Source organism: Topomyia yanbarensis, chromosome 2 (assembly GCF_030247195.1).
Source record: "Topomyia yanbarensis strain Yona2022 chromosome 2, ASM3024719v1, whole genome shotgun sequence".
In the NCBI taxonomy this organism is placed as follows: Eukaryota; Metazoa; Arthropoda; class Insecta; order Diptera; family Culicidae; genus Topomyia; species Topomyia yanbarensis.
Window position 1 is genome coordinate 309,776,333 of NC_080671.1, and position 15,441 is coordinate 309,791,773.

A 15,441-nucleotide genomic window follows, 5' to 3' on the forward strand; every position below is an offset into this window, starting at 1 on the left:
AATGAGCTTAAAGTTATTCATAGGAACTTGAATGATTGTGCCTTGACTAGTGGCAACAACGTTCGATTGATTTCATAACTACATATCATATAGTTATAGCGGCCCAACAGTTATATACAGGGTTAAATACAGTACATATACTTACAAATTAATAAGGGAACATTCACTAGGTTGTAAATTATTTTCCCGGAAGCAAATGAGCTAGCCGGAAGTCCAAACGATGCCATCGTAACGCACATATTTCAGCCGCAGCAGAAGCGACAGCTGTTTGTGGTGTGACTTCAAATGGTACACATAATTGGCGAGTGGAACGGTTTGGAAGTTTGGGAACTCGGCAAACCCGAAGAGTCACGTGTGGGAAAATTTAAAATGCTAGGCTAAAGGCCGTAGCAGCTACCACGGTGAAATATATTTATGGCGAAAACCTTGAATAAGAAATAGCTTGGACTACATCCAAGACGCGAGATGTATTTTCTCAGCCTCTCAGCCGGGGGCGAAAAATATGAGCTAGAAATGGGTGGAAACTTTTCCACAGCGCATTTCTCATGACAGCAGAAGTAGGAAGTCGGTCGCCTGAGTCTAAGCGAGAAGCTGGCTTGCTCAAGAAAATCCACTTTGTGTGATATTAATATTAATAAAAAAATAATAATTAACGATTAATTTAACGCTACACAGCTTTGCAGCAGAACGGGCAGTGGGTGTGGAAGGCAAAGCCCCACTAGCGCCGATGGAGAATGGAATGCTCTCTATGGTAGGAAAAAAATAGCATGAATGAAGCTAAATCATGAATGAATGGAAACGGATGGTTGAATGGCTTTGCGCGGCAGGCGTGGAGGCAGCAGAACACGGTTATGAATGAAATCGTTGTGTTGGTTTAGTACGGATTCGGATTGGGTCGGAACGGAATTGATTGCCCTGGCTTCGCCACTTGTATGGTGTGCAACTGCAAGCATGTATGAACGACTAGAGTGCCATAGAAGGCAACACTGTTGCCGCAGGAATGCATGTGCAAGTGAAAACACGCGCAGGCATGCGAGTGCAAATTGATAAACAGCGGATTAATCAATGCACTGATTAGAGCTCGTCCGCCAACGCCGTTACCCAAGTTCCGGGCATTCTTTTTTCTGGTTTAGATATGTTGGGAAATGTGTACGAAAGACTCGGGAGGTCACAGCTGGAAAATCTGGTTCAAGTGAATTCCATGGCATACATCTAGACGTTACTAGCTGATCAAACAATATTCTGAATGGCTGAGTTAAGCAGACTGTTATATATAAACAGTCAATGCCATTTTGTATCTTACGAAACCTGCCATTTTTAAAATGTTCCTAGGACCGAAAATACGTGATATTTACGGTTCCATCGGTGAATGTATCTGTGTGTATATGATTAAAAAGAGCAGAAATGGCTGAGCGAGCTGGTTTAAGCTCATGAACCTCAATCTTACAAGGACGCAGATACAGAAACTGTGTTATTTGGAACCAATAAAATTCGTTAGGAATTTGGTCAGATCTGACATTGGAAATCTGTAGATAGAAACCTTTATCATTGCCCTTGAGGAGTAAAAAACCAGTGCTATAGTCTACCGATTTCGTGGCTGTAGAGTAAATCTGGTCCCAGGTGCATTTTGTTAATGGTTAACTTTACGCCGTTGTTAACTGTGTTCGACCAGAAGTTCTTTGAGAGTCCATAGTAAACACGGTTTCCTGCCAAAATTCGGTATTGGATTTTTCTACTGGTTTCGTTATAGGAGTACTGTAAGTACTATTAAACGACACAATCTGTCACTTCGATATCGTTACAAATATTCGATTTTCGCGGTAGAAAGGTTCCATTGAGTTCTTTCTGCTCATGCAGTTGATGCATTCTAGATCAGCCCAATATACCTTGCTTCAGATTTCAGTAGGATGTTCACACTATAGTTCATACGTTTCACGTAAAAGCTATCATCATCAACTGATCTCACAGTCTGTGTGTTTGTTTTTGCCGTTTTTGTACATCCAGTAGCACTTAAATCAGGTCGCTTGTAATCCTCACATGACCGGAGATCATGCGGGCTTTTCCCACAATTGATTCACTTTTCAGCATTCTCATCTTCAGGAACCATCAATATAAGACACACTGCTGTTGCTACACTGTTCTTTATGCAACAGTTGTTAGTGCAGTTCCACGCAGGCCCGATGAGAGGGGGAGGCAGCCAGGGCAATTGCCCTAGGGTCCAGGTCGTATTAGGGGGCCCGCGTTTTACCCGGAAGATAGGCGAACACGTCCGGTTTTCATAGAAGAGCCATAAAAATAGCAATAGTAATTTCTTTGTAATCATTCGCCGTGTTAAATTGTTATATGATAAAAACGTAAAAAATGAAAACTTTATTTGATAGTTGACATTTGTTAAAACAATTGTTCTCAAGGGAGTTGTCCTCTTTGTTTACAAGTATATAAAACGAGTTTTATTGCTTGAATTTGTTAGTAAGTATAGAAGTTGTATTCTACTTCTTCGTTATCGACGCCAGAGATGTGACTCCACTATCTGGACTAGATATCGATCCATCAACTCATGGACCGGAGACCCGCGGGTTTACTTCACTTCTGAAGGAGACGTGACCACAGATTTTTTCACCTCAGAAAAATCTCAACGACATCGGTTGGATTTGAACCCAGGGCAACTAGAATGAGTGGCGGTTACACTTTCCACTCAGCCACCGGCGCCGTCCAAATATACGTATGCCTTCCAATCTAGTGGCAGATCACTTGTGATGCATTTTTAAAAATCAGCTAAATTAAATGCATTTCTTTCCATCAAAATACAAATTCGTAATGTATTTTGCGTTGCGTGCAATGTATTTTGCGTTGCGTGTAAGACGTCAAAACCCTACAAAAAATTAGCCCTACATTCAACAAAACGTCGAACAAAGTGAATATGCTTAGGACGTTTGTTAAACAAACTTTTCTGCGAGGGAGTGCAGAGTTGATGCAAAAATGAAAATTAAATGCATTTTTTCTAATTTGATGCAAATTTGTTATACATTTCTAGAGTGATCTGCCCCTAGGTTCCAATAGTTACCTAAACTCGTATGCCTTCATTTAATAAATGATGATGCAATAAACTTAAAATCAAAATGTAAATTCTGCACGATTTTTCGAAAAAAATCAATTGCAAATATAATCCACAGTAGACGTTTGCGTAATTTCAACCAATCATTTAGTTAGAGTTTGGATTAAACCAAGTATACATGCAAATCTTTTCATAGATCAGTGATCATATGCGTATACCAAAATGAGACGAGGTTTTCGACTGCGGATCGAATCCCATTTCTATAGGCACTAAATCATCTATTTAAACAGTCGGTATGCCAAACGAAAGAAGAGGTGCTTTTAAACTAGCTCTATTCTGGCACACTGTTTTGCCTTTTTCATCACTAAGTGTACTTTAATGATCTTCATAGAACTATGAAGCCGCAAAGAATATGTTTAGTATGTGAATATAGAACATGTCTAAAACCATTAAATAATGCTTCGTGGTCTCTTGGGTATATTCCTTATCCCTAACCTTACCACTTCCCCAGAACCTTCCCATGAGAGAAATCATGAAAAGACAATTCATGGCAAGGCACTAATCTCCGATCAACATGGGGAACGTACCATTTGAGTTAGATGCTACTGATTACTGAGTACCCACAAATTGAAAAACTCGTAGCTATGGAAATTTTACCCGATTCGGATACCACGGAATAAGAAGCTAGCGAAATTCACATGTCTGGCACGCTATCTGTGGATGTGGCAATATGAGTCAACCGGAGACTAATAGAAACCACGGACTCACATACTGAACTAGAGGGCTTAGGTTTAAAAGGGCCCGGCAGTAATACAAGCCTTGGGGCCCGACGCGGCTCTCGACGGCCCTGGTTCCACGATCCGTGCCACAAAACAAGCCTTGCCTAAGGGAACTTCGATAAAACGGAATCGGTGGAAGGGTTTCCTAGCGACATGTCTTCATTTAAGCGTCCACGTAAATTCTATTTCCACTAGATAAATTTTAAATGTGATGCGTTTTAATTGTGTAATTGTGACTTCTCTTCAGACATAGCGCTTTACATCCACGATTTAAACAATATTCGTTCGCATCAAGAAACCTTACGGAGGAGTGTTTTGGGGGATCAGAAAGTGCATTGAAGTTGTCATTTTTTAAGTTCAAATCAAAGGCCAAGATTTTCCTACAATTGACTCGGTAGGGAATCGAACACTTTGTAATTTACGAGAATTCCTTCCATGAATCACGAATCCCTTCGCTCTAACTTCATTATGACCATTTTAAAGACGTCTGAAAGGACACGGATACCAAGCGCATTTGGTTTACCGCTCTGATCGATATCACTACAGTTGGATTGCATGAGGAAAAGATTCCGTGATCCTGTCATGATTTCGAATGTGTACGATTCAAACCCATCGACTACAGTGATGCATGAATGAAACACTGATTGGAAGATCTACGCAACCGCGGTAAAAGAAAAAAATCAAATTCGCATAAGTACTAGATTGCAGTTGGCCTGATTCACAACCGCACAACCGCAAGATCACACTAAAAGACCTGCGGACGATCTCTCACGCCGAGGTAGGCCAAAGCGTACTTAATCAAGGTCGGGAGCTTCATGAAGTATGCTATGTTGGAAACAAAAATGAAGAGCTTGACGAAAGCCAAATAACGCAGCTATTGGTTCCGACTCGTTAATAGTTTTGAAAAAGTAACATTGATGAGCAGTAAAAAGTACACACGAAGGCAGAAGTGTGGAATATTCAAACCATTGTACATACGTTTTTGGCAAGAAAGTCCATCCGGTCTCAGGAGTGGCAAAGTAGACATATCCCCCACGCGATCGCCATCGAATCACATTTTTCGATAGTGGAGTCCTCAAATGCATTTTTGTCATGCGATAATAACGCGACGAAGTCAAGCAGATAAAATGCAACTAGTTCAAGGATCTACCTGACTCTGTTAGTAGGGGCTTGTTGGTTTTACTCTGAAAATATAAATTTGTAAATATAATTGATCGTGTACAAGTTCATTTGTCATTTTCTGCAACGAAGTATTTACGTGCAGCAAGTTTCGTTCATTTCATGAACTGAAGAATGGCCGCGGTGAATGAAAGTTTTCGTTGATTTTACATTTTTATTGTACATTGCACGAATCTTATCGTTGATAGCGACATTATTTTTCGTGAATGAAACAAAATTTTTCGTTTATTTTAATAAACGTTTATGTATATTACGAACGATTTCGTTGGTCGCACTAATTCTTTTCGTTAATCTAAAAAAGTTTTCATACTTATTAGTATATTATTTTGACATTGCTCCGGCAGAATATGGAACATGCTCGGTTTCTTTGTGAATTATCCCGGAAGAGAGAAAAACTCAAACTTATTAATACAAAACCAACGAACAGCTCGCGATGGCTTAACTGAATCCGACCGAATCCGTACTGCTCCGGATGCTGGGGAAACTGGAAGCGAAAGAGGTTCAGCAAATCTTCCTGAAACCTACTGTCGTAATTATCAACAATTATCTGACGATTTGACGAATGGTGCTCACAAATACTTTCTGGGGGTGGGGGTGGCGTAGTTGGTAAAACGATTGTTTTGTACGCAGCGCATCATGGTTCCGACCCCGCACATAGGGTTAAAAAAATTTCATAAGAAATTTCTCTAACCCGAAGAGGCGAATAACTATAAGTTTAAAACCTCGCTAATCGAAATAAAAAAATACAAAGACTTTCGAACAATTTAAGCGAACAATTCATTTGCCTAATAAAGCCGATTCGCAAAAAGCCAACAAACAATCGTTTCGTATTTTGTACGAAAAACTCGTAATAAAAAATAAAAGTGTTTCAATAGAACTGCGAATGATTTATCATATGTACGAAAAATTTGTATATTTTATGAAAATTGTCTACTTGTTCTTAGCGATTTACGAATATATTCTTTCAGTGTATTCACCGAATTCTTTGAGGGTATCATTATCGCCCCATGAAAGGGGAGAAATGAGGAAGAATAGAGAAAGCCAGCCTCCAATCACATCTCGTGTCGGCCGAAAGTTTTTATTATTTTTCATCATTCTAGTACTAGCCACACATACAACTTAGATACACATATCGGAAAAAATAATCACCCCACATATCCTTTCATATGTGACCTCCAAAAATTGTTTTTATCTTTATTTTATTTTTGCCTACATCTACTAACTTTCGATTGCGTATGTTTAGTAATATAAATTTTTCAAACAATGTTCGTTTTATGGTCCAACAAAGTGGAAACCTCTCTTAAACATGTTATTACTTTTTGAGTCTTACTGGATCATTCAAAATAGATTTAAATTTTTAAAAAAATAATTTTTATGATATCTAGTGTTATCTTGACTGAAATAATAATATCAAATATTCACAGTAAACTTATTTATCATGGGCCTTTTTTAAACATTTATAAGGGCTGATTTCTTCACACTCGCTTAGCTTTTGAACCAGTACGTTGCACCTGGTATAAAAATTAAGCGTGCGTGAAGCAATCGGTCCTAAGATAATCGGATAAACTGAATCACCTAATTCGGTTAAAACCAGTTATACAAAAAGTCTATCAGTTTCGATATGTTTGCGTAAATACATTCAACTGAATTAATTATTACAGAGAACATGACCCTTTTGAAAACCTATTATTGTTTAGCAAAGGGTGAGTCGATAATTATTACGATACATTCAAACTAACGTCGAAAAATTCTCCCGGAAACACTACACGACGCTGCTAGCGCAATACCGGCACTGCATCACTGATGATGAGAACTACGTCAAAGTGAATTATAAGCAGTTGCCGGGACTGGAATATTTCAAGGGTAAGGACAAGTTTGTTGTGGATGATCGTTTCAAACGATAGAAGCTGTCGAAATTCACTTCGAAGTACCTGATCTGGCAGGCCATATGAACTTACGGCAAACGAAGTGAACCATTCGTGACCTAAGCCACTCTAAACAGTGAGATATAAGAAAATGTCGTATTCTGCCTTTTTCTAAACGATCAAAAATCGTTGTTGGTTTTGCCCCATTTTGGCTTTATGTCCCTACTCCAAAACCGTGCAGGAGTGGTGTGTGGCTAAATCTGTGGATTTTGTGCAGACAGACATGAATCCATCCAACTTTTTTGAATTATGTCCGATTGGAACCTATTGGGCCGTGATGAAGTGCGAACTTCGGAAGACCAAACAATTTCATCGTGAAATTTAACCGATGTATTACACAAATACCAATTTACCAATGAATCTAACATGTCGCAATAATCATTATTGATCGCAATAATTCAGTACGAGAAGGGCAAAACTTCAGCAAAAGGTTCACGAAGTGTTATAGGATAAGCACCCCCTCTCTCTTCGTAAACGATTGCAGACTTTTGACCCCCCTCCTCCCCCCCCCCCCCCGCCCGCTCTTGCATACTTGAGAGTCCACGTGGTCTATTAACGGCCGCTAGTGCAATTTGTCAATTTTTATTTTGAATTGCTGACGAAGGCAGGATTTCGGCTGTTATCATCGAAAGCGAACTTTACAGTTTACAAACTAAACAGTTATTTTTTCTTGTTTAGATGTTTTAAGCTGCTTGCACATTATTATTAAAGTTCTATACATACCTGTTAGTTCTAGAAATGGACTTGGCAGAATCTGTTCAATGTGTGTACCTGCAATAGATAGAAAGAGAGATATGGATGATCAATATTTGAATGTTAAGAATTGTTAAGAGAATATTGTTAACCTTGCGGAAGTCGCGCTAGTGCACTGAGTGCACGCTGCTCTGAAAATCTAGCGAAATCGTCTTATCGCATCAGCGGCTGTTCATATAAAATTCTTCTCCGTTTTCAAGTCCGAAAAGAACCACTTGTAGCATTAATTAGGTCATGGTAAACCGAAAGCCAAAATTAGTGATACACAAATATTTTTTTTTTTGAGTAGAAGGACAACCCCCACAAGCTCCATCGCGGGATAAGGAAGAAGTGAGTAAACCTAAGATTAACACCTTACTTAAATATTTTCATTTAGCCCATCGCACGCTTTAAAATAATTTGTTTCCACGAGGGCCACGAGTTGTAGGCTTGTATACTGCTTAGACATATAGAAACGGTAACCGCATTTATTTTTGGACGGTAGAATATTTATATTTAGAGCTTCACTGAGATCTCAGCAAAAAACATATTTTCTCAGATCTCAGCAATTATTGTGATCTCGACAAAAGATTGAAAAACAAGTTTGAAATCAGCAGAAAAAATTAAGTGTGTACGGAATCACTACAAATATATTCTACCTTCCTATTTTCCGGAAAATTTAAACATATGCAATTTAGTTTCGGATTCGAATATTACATTGTTAATACACGACACATTCTAAATAAATTTTGTATTAACTGTTATCGTTTTATCCTGCTGATATGTGATAACTCTCTGAAATATAGTTTCTGGTACAATAACACATGAGAAATATTTGGATTCGATATTATTCACATGGATCAACGGGTCTTGTTCATTAATTTCTTAAACATATCCGTTCTCGCTAGATACTAGAATTTTTCGCTGGCATTTAAATATGTCGTTTGTCGTTTTATGGAAATTGCTATAACTTCCACAAATATTAATGTTTTTTTTCATATTCTCAAGTGGATTTTGAAATTTAGACATTGTACTACGCTAGACGTTTAACAAGTATTGGATAACAATATGGCTCCTTTACAGAATTTCTATCTTTTCTCTTTTTTGCCGAACTTTAGTGATTCGTGCATTCCGAGTCAATTCTCGAATGTGGTCGATTCGGGGAGGGTAAGGGTGCTCAAAAAAATTTCAGCGTAGTAAAACTGGCCAGCGGCCCGCCGCCGTTAAATCGTACGGCGTCGGCGTAAGACAAAAAGTGCCGGCGGCCAGTAACGAGGCATATGTAGCATAGTTAACTTTAAAATGTTGATTTATAAATGGTATCTTTTGAAGTGATCCAAAATCGAGATAGCCATGCAAAATGCAATAAATTTGTTTCAAAATTTTCCTCTTGTCAGATTTTTCTTTGAAAATTGTGCCTGACCGGATGTGCACTATTCCAAGAACAAAAGTAAGTAGTGTAGCAGAAATAGGATACGAAACGTCTGTCTCTCACTGTAGTTTTTTTTTTAATTTACGGAAGCTGGTGTAAAAGGTTGTATCAAATTGTTCGATAGAATTTTACGAAACTTCTTGCAAAATAACTGAGGTTCACCAGATTAATTCTCGACAAACATATGATTACGGCCTAAAAGCCAACTGTCAAAATCCACTTTGAATGGAAATTCCGGACAAACCGTTACACGCCAATCACAGATATTGATAATAAACGAAAGAGAAAAGTTTTCTTTTTCATAAACTGTTGTGAACTGTGCTCGACTAGTAACGGTTTGTCTGGAATTTCCATTCAAAGTGGATTTTGACAGTTGGCTTTTAGGCCGTAATCATATGTTTGTCGAGAATTGGTTCTTTCTGATATTTTACCAATATTGGATCTACACACCGCACAAGAGGTAAGTTCAACGTAACCCAATAATCGGTTTCAAAAAATGACATTAAGAAAGAAATAGTCATGAAAAACAATTATTTCATTATTTTTTGTGATTTTCTAATAATTCTAATAATAAATTTAATATATTTTCTAATAAAATATATTTTTCTATCTTTTCGTATAACGAGAGTGATTGTAAAGTGGTTGTAACTCATGTAGATGTCATATAAACAAGAGCCGATAAATGTCTTTGTATACCTACTATTGCAAAAAATTAATCGCTCGTTACAAAACGATTCAGACGAGAAAGCTAAAATAAAACGAAATCTGGTAATTGCCGAAATCAAGCGCAGCGTGAACGTAACTTACCAGTCCATTTCACACCGCCACCCAGCCGTTCAGCTGTTAAATTAAATTAAATCTATTATACACAGAAAAGTTTCTTTTACGCCTTTCGGAGCACAATACAGAACAAAGAGTCCGGATATTGCCACCGGTGTGTATGTTTGCGTATAGGAACAAGAAATAGTTGCGAAACTAGTTTCCGGCTCAAATACCTCATCTTTGGTGGGAAGTAAAGCTTGCAAATCTGGTTTGTCTTCTTTTCGCGAATAAATTCATTTGCCAAAAAAAAAACCGTTCAAATAGTGAATTTACAATCAACATTATCCGTTCGCTTTCTTGTTTGGAGTATTCGTTCTCATAGACAACCTCCCGTTTGTTCGGCAGCTGAGTCGAATTCCATTGCCCTCCTAGCGTGAGAATGTTATTTCCTCGCGAACTGCACGCGGATCTACGAAACGAATCAGGAACTGCGCCGTGTCTTGTCCACCATGGAATTTCTTTTCTCTCAGTCTCGCCACCCCAAGTGGCACAAGACGAAAACGTGATTCTCCCTGAGCATGGAATTCCTTAGCCGATTTCTTTCCGCTCAGAGGGTCGCTTCCCGCTCGCCGATACGTTATGATAATAGAAATTTCCTGTTCCAATGATCAAACAGCGAGCACCGCGACCGGTCTATAACGAGCAACCGGTTCGTCGTCTTTCTCCCGGTTTCTGCGGTACGGTCCAGGCAACATTAGTTATGTACCCCATTCGAACGCTGTAATTATTAGCCCTGCAACGATGATGTTCAGATGAAAAAGTTCCGACCGTTACAATTCTTTAGGATAATCTTCGATGGAGATGATTTCAATATTTGAATTTTTTAGTTTAATGATTTTCAAGCGGGTTATCAACCGATCGAAATTAGAATATGTTAACCAAACCAAATTCTAATTAGCCTGGTATGAATTGTCAAGCCTTGCTGGATAAGTCCTTATTTAGCGGCCCCTACACGACTGGAGATATTGACAATAAACCAATTATTGATCAATATATTGATCGCGTAAGCACATTATGAAAATATAGATTCTGTAGAATTCAAATCGGATATACGGATTAAAGCAGTCTTGTCAATATTTTGATTGACAATATTCTTGTCTCGTGTAGGGTCCGCTTTTGTCTCATTAATCAGTCATATTTTCATGGAGTTTATACAGCCTACGCTTGCAAACTTTTGAGAAGCTGTATGATGTAACATACTTGGTCTAAGAAATATGATAATTCGAATCAAGCGTTCATCTTTTCATCTTACCATTTTGGTCGATACCTTAAATAGAGTGGGATAAAAGTTGCACTTTTGAAAAGTGTGAAATGTTATCGGGATAGGCAGTTGTTAGATTGGATTCGTTTTGATCCGCTAAATACGATACCAAACTTTCCAAAATTAAGTCATATATGATGATTTGTCTTCTCGTCGTTGGTAGAGTAATAATAGGGACATATCCATCGCCCTATTACAAACTGGCCTTCTAACTCGATTTACTCTGAGTGACCTCTAGAGGCAACACCTTTTCGTATGTTTAATTTACATTCAACCAGCTGATACCGAAGCGTAAAACTACCCAGCTTGAGTGGGGAAGTGTGCACAACACTACACCCATCCCAATACTGAGTCGACCGCGAGGGGACAACGTGTGACCTCAAAATTTCATTCCAAGATAACTATGTATATATTAATCGTGTCTCACCCATTGCGGTTGCCGGTGGTGAACGTCAATTACGGTTGGAATGTTTATAAAAAGTGTACCCATTTTCCTTCAATCAACATAACCACCTTAATCACGCTATCGTTGCACTAAACACACATCCGCACACATTCACATACGAAGCAGGATGTTGAATGGAACACGTTCGGTTCAAGCCGGCACAATTTGATTTGTGCCTCACACGGTTTGAGATCAGTCGTGATGCCATGTGGATAGCATTGCCATGCATATTCAATGTTCTACTTGAGTCTTGAAATTTGAAAAGAATAATTACCAACCTAGAGCAAGCTAGATCTGCATTGAAGGGTGATTAATCATCGTTTTGCACCGATTCGTTACTGTAAGTTAAAAGTTTGTTTGAGGCACGCGGTCATTTATAAGCTCAAAAGTGGTAGAGTCATTTCGGAACTGTTTAAATTAGACGCATCGTTAAACGAAATGAGGTTTTTCGTTTTAAGTCTGTGAGTGAAACGCTTTGTACGTACGATAGCTTTAACCGAACCATCTCTTTCATGGAGATCGTCCGGATAAATGTTTTTAACCACATGAGTAATTGGTAGTTATTGGATTTTAAAAAATTTGCAACTTTTGGGGATGGGGTTGCACCCAGTTTTGCTCTTATTCTAGCATTAGGCTTGAATTCGATTAAGGAAGTCGGAGATCATTTCACTCCGCCTAGTCGTTCTTGTTATGAAGGAAAAATTCAGCTTTAACTCGAGATAGAACTTGATGATCGGGGAGTTTCGGTGGGTAAATTCCGCTGCAATGCATACTTTCTATTATCTTACTCATAACTCAACCAGTGTAGTGTAGTCCGTGCAGAATAGGGCATTGCAAAAAAGTCTTTTTTTAATACTCGAAGCCCCCCCCCCCCCTCTCATATTGTGACAACTTTTTTTTAACTTTTTAAAATAATTTATAATTATATCGAGAAGATTATGTGAAAATTTCAGAACGGAACTCGAAGTATTTTACGAGATATTTCAATTATAACAGGCCTATCACTGGTTGTTTATAAGGTTGTGGTACCGGTAATACCGGTACCGAAAATCCCGGTAATACCGACCCATTTTTGGTACCCTAATACCGGTACTGAACAAAAGCCAGTACCGGTATTTTCGGTACTTTACAATTTTTTATGACAAATATGTTAACTCTGCAGGGGGATCTTTTTCAAAATATCGGTCTGCAAGATAACGTTTAATTATATTAATTTGCCTTCTAGATAAATCGTTGAGATAACACCTTTGTGTGGGAATCAGGTGGGGCCATCATCATAATAATTCTAGAAGTTAAAGTTTTATTAGCGACATTTTGATTGGTTTCCATCATTCACTGGGAGGCGCGTAATAAGACTAGTCATGTCTGTATTTGGTTTGCTGTTAAACCTTTATCTATAAAAGAACGAACAGGGATTTAGTAGCTAACAGTTTTAGACTTAGTGAACTGCTTCAAATGGGGCGATTTGTAATTATTGGTGATCGGAAAATTCAGCAAAACTCCATCGTTTACAGGAAAGCAAGGAGCCTTGATATGCATTAGAGAATAGTAGGCAAACGACATAAAGGTCGGAACCAATTTTCAGAAAAGTAAGATAGGAAATGGGATTAACCTGCTCGGATTTACTGCCATTCTCGTTTTGATTTACTGTTGTTTATAGGGTTTCATACATTTACCATCTGTTCAAATCGACGAAAGTCGCACCACTTAGCAGTTATTGATTTCAAAGTGGCCTAGATTTCGAAATAAAAGAAGGTGCCCTATAGGAAAAATATCTTCTGTGAAATAAGTCTTGCCATTCCGAAGTAATTAAAATCAATAAACATGTTTTTTTGATCAGCACAGATCAATCATCTGAGAATAAGATCATCAGTTTGAGCATTCAGTTTCAGTTTGAAGCTTTTTTCGAATGTTTAAAAAAAATATTCGAGTACCGGTACTACCGGTACTGAGGGCTTCAGTACCGTAGTACCGGTTCTCGCCAAAAAGAGTCGGTACTGTGAACCCTAGTTGTTTAGTGTAAAATTACCTTGTTTTAAGTTTATAAATGTAATATCTCGCAAAGTATTTTCATATCCACTCCTAAATTTGCACACATTTTTTTAACATGATTCTTAATATTTTAAGAAAATAATAAGTAAAACAAATTTGATCCAACTTTAAAAAAAACAATTTGTTTTTTTTTGTTTAATATTTTTTTCCATATATCGAATCGTTTCCGACCCGACCAGAAGAAAATATCTGGCCAATAACCCGAGCATACTATTTGCTGGTATCATACCAAAACCTGGTATTAATTGATTATTAATACCTCATTGAGGTATTAAGCTGGTATTGAAGAAACATTCTTCAATACCTGCTTAATACCTCAATGAGGTATAATACTTTATTTTAGTATTATTTATGTATTCCAGTTATTTTTACAAATGCCAGAATAGAAGAATCAGAATATATTGGCTCAAATGGCACGTTCCCCGTACATAGTCGGTATTATTTATGTATTCCAGTTATTTTTACAAATGCCAAGTCAATACCTTAATAAATACCTCCATACAGTGAGTTTAGTTATTGGAAGGTTGAAAAGGTTTTATTATTAATCAGGTATTATAATAACTCGTTTCATAATCAAGTAGTTATTCGTAGTACACGTTTCAGTTATTATTTCAAGTATTTCACCTCTTGTGCACTGCTTCTCAACGCCTCATTGTGGTGTTCAGTATTGGATACAGTATATCTGAAATTGGTATTCTGAAGTTATTTTCTTCTGCTCGGGGAGCTATCAGTGATTGAAAAATGTTCAATTTTATCAACTTCAAAAGTTCAAAAACTAATAACTTAAAAAATATCACATTAAGCCAAAATAAAAAATACGTATCGATTAATTGAAGCTAAGGAATGCAAGAAAATTTTTGGAAGGAATTGAAATTTTGGTTGTAAATTTGACGTGGAATGACCCATATCCAAAGCGCTAGAGGTTTAGTTTTGCTGATTTCTCTTTATGATCCACTGTCCAGTATGTTCGAAATCATCGTTTTTGTGAATTCAATGCTGCGATAAAAATGATTTTGCGTCATAACGAAAATAGATAATGATATAGACTCAAAGAAGGAACTTGCTGAGATGCACCAATTCGATAATTGCAACGAGGAGATAAAGGTTATTCCGCTTGTTAAAAAGGCATAGATGTCAGCACTTTGAAGTTCATATCCTTCATAGTTAGTGTTCACCCAACGTACCGCGAAGCAGGTCTTAGCCCTGACACATGGCCACAAGGGATGGATAATCGTACCTAGATCATTTGGTGCCTGCCGACTAATTTTCCTTCGACTTCATAAGAAGCATTCACCCTTCTAATGCAACCCGACCCATCAACGGTTCTGCCGAGGACTCCCAACGATTGGCAATGCCACTACACCAAGCTACGTCGCCATTGTGAAGGAGTGATGATGCTGAGCGCATACTGGGACGCAACGCCGTTGGTACTATGCAAGCACTTGATCCCCCTTGCCGCGAGCGTTCAGCAGTCGTCCCGGTCCTATCTGTAGGTAGAGAAGTTGTCTTCCAAACCGCCATTCTCGGCAATTTGTATACAAATCGTAACGATACAACGGCTGAATCGTTTCAAGCTTCTAGCTTGTCGATTGACTCTAGCCGTAAGCTACTACCCTTCCGTTGCTGCTGTTCGCATCGTGCCATCGGGGTTCAACGCATACTGGGACACTCCTGTTAGGATTATAGAAGATCTCGAGCCCCCCGCCACAGTCGAGAAATTGCAGCCAGCGATCATGAGTCGTTCCGGTCCAGTGTGTGG

General features: G+C 38.3%; 1 long non-coding RNA gene across 1 annotated transcript in view; it reads right to left on the bottom strand.

Annotated features, from left to right (window-relative positions):
• LOC131683541 (uncharacterized) overlaps window positions 1-15,441 on the bottom strand; it is a 56,655-nt gene that overhangs the window by 22,753 nt on the left and 18,461 nt on the right. Inside the window, exon 2 of the long non-coding RNA XR_009304533.1 lies at window positions 7,662-7,709. This is a non-coding gene — a long non-coding RNA (uncharacterized LOC131683541). The remainder of the gene's footprint in view (window positions 1-7,661; window positions 7,710-15,441) is intronic.